Source organism: Echinops telfairi, unplaced genomic scaffold (assembly GCF_000313985.2).
Source record: "Echinops telfairi isolate 266 unplaced genomic scaffold, ASM31398v2 ScPeMD7_17;HRSCAF=63, whole genome shotgun sequence".
In the NCBI taxonomy this organism is placed as follows: domain Eukaryota; kingdom Metazoa; phylum Chordata; class Mammalia; order Afrosoricida; family Tenrecidae; genus Echinops; species Echinops telfairi.
In genome coordinates, this window is record NW_022103914.1 from 8,575,715 (window position 1) to 8,577,940 (window position 2,226).

The following is a 2,226-nucleotide window of genomic DNA, read 5'->3' on the forward strand; positions in this document are numbered from 1 at the left end:
AATAGCTTTCTCCTATGAAATGTTAACTTACAGTGCAAGAACAGGAAAACTCATTGACTTTCTTATATCTAGATTGATTATTTACTGAATAAAAAGAAATCCATTAACTTCAACAATAGGAATTTAGAAAGCATCTTTCCTTATCTAACCAGAAACCTATGAAATATTTTTCTTACAAAATAAGACAATCTGAAAGTTTGTGTTTTACTAGTTTAAGTGAAAGGCAAGTGTTTTTATTTCCCTATTAGGTATAATATCCATTTATACCTATATTACTTTAAAATACATATTCCGTTTTTAAAAATAAAACACTATATAAGAACAAATACCTTATCCTTTAGGTTTATTGTACTTACTAAAAGTTAATTTCTTTGAGACAGCCCCCTGGCCAGGTTAGTGTTTCCTGACCCTCTGGAGATTTCAAAACAAGCTCTTTTCAAAGTGCACCCAGAACCTTTCGAAAGAAAGACCTGCAAGGGGAAATCTAAATGACGAATCATTTTTGAGACAGACATGAGGGGTTTTAAAGTTAAAAACACAAATTTAAATGAGATAATTTTATAAAATATTGAAACCTAGCTAAAATAACATGCATAGGTATTTCATTTCTAATAAGAGAGGTATGGCAATGAAGCCTAAATAGGCTAGGATTTATCAGTAATAAATAAACATTTTTCAGTGCAAAGAGTGCAAAAAAAATGTCAAAGATTACAGCAATCATTCTAACCTTTACAAAATCAGTCTCTGTTCTATACACAATCCATGTCGTTAGTCTACAGATTCAGCCACTGGAGTGAAATGCCAATTTGTGAATCTTGAACATAAAGGAACATGCTGAGTTGCTTTGTCCCATTCCTCTCTTGGCAGTTCATGTTTTAAAAAAAATCTATGGTGGGGCATGAAATTGGCATTGCTATTGCCTGTTGAAGTTTCTCTTCTTTGGCTCGTCTACAGTGGCAAATAGTTCTCTTTTCCATGAAGCTACTGAGAAAATCATCGATTTCAGTTTTTCCCTCTAAGAAGTCTTCAGCGATATTATCGGATTCTTCCTCAGCTTCATGGGCAGCTACTTTCAACCTGGCCCGAAGGGCGCGTTCACTGAAGCTCTAAGTTCATGCTGCCTTTGCATCTTCTTTACAAAACTAGATGATTTCATTTGTGTAAGTAACTCATACTTCTCGCTAAGACAGTTTGCCTTTTGGCTTCCAAACTGGGCTCCAAAAGGAGGTTTGCTAGCTCCTCAATACTTTTTACAAGGTCATCCTCGTCAGTAAAGATTTGCTTTAGTTGAGGCAAAGTCAGAAACTGCTCTAGTAATAGCTTCTCTTGTCCATACATATCTGTGAGTTGGGACACACTTAGTTCTGAGGGTTCTGGAAACACATCCGGGACCTCTGGCATCTAATAGGCAACACAATTTTGGCTGGTCAGTGCTGAAGTTTCTGTCACTGGGATGGGCAATGGCAGACTCGAAAGGATGTCAAATGAAGGAACGGCGGGTTTGGCTCTAGTATAACTTGTGGTTGAAGAAACAGTGTCAGCACAAGACACCGCAGAAATAGTCCAGTTAGCTTCTTGTGGCGGGTGTGGAGGGAGAAATAAAAAACCCTGCGAAGCATAAGGAGGCAGCCACCTGGGTTACTATACAAGTATGGAAATGCGGTTGAAGCTGGAGCCCAAACTGGAGGGTTCTTCCAAAATTCGTCCAATAAACTCTGAATAATTTTTCCAAGATCCGAGTGCATTGTAAAATTGTTTACTAATGGACAGGTAACATACACTCCTTGCTTATCCATTAAGTGATGTCGTATTGGTGGATAAACACTGATTACTAGTTTTTCCTGAGGAAATTAAGGAGGAAGCAATATATTAATGTTAATTTGTCAAGTTGTTTACGGTGAATGGTAATCTGTATTCCACATCTTTCTGTATTTCAGCTATACTGGAGTGAGAGTTCCGAAGAGATTCGATCAGACGCTGCTTCTGCTGCTGAAGGCTGGTGAGGCCACTGGGTATCCCAGCTGCAGAGGAGGAGACGCCCTTGGTCAGCGGAAAGAGCCAGCTCATTCTCTTCCAGGGCCGGCCGGAAGGCCCACAAGGCTCTAGCTGGCTGCTGCTCCCCGTGGCTCAGCCCCGCCGTTTCCCACCGAGCGAGTTGCGGGCTAGTGAACCTAGAGCCCACGCATGGAGGCCGCGGAGGTCCTGGGATCCTGGGAGGCATGCTGC

General features: G+C 40.5%; 1 pseudogene; it reads right to left on the reverse strand.

Annotated features, from left to right (window-relative positions):
• Nucleotides 1–886: 886 nt before the first annotated feature.
• LOC101660596 lies at nt 887–1,985 on the reverse strand (annotated as a pseudogene).
• Nucleotides 1,986–2,226: the final 241 nt, after the last annotated feature.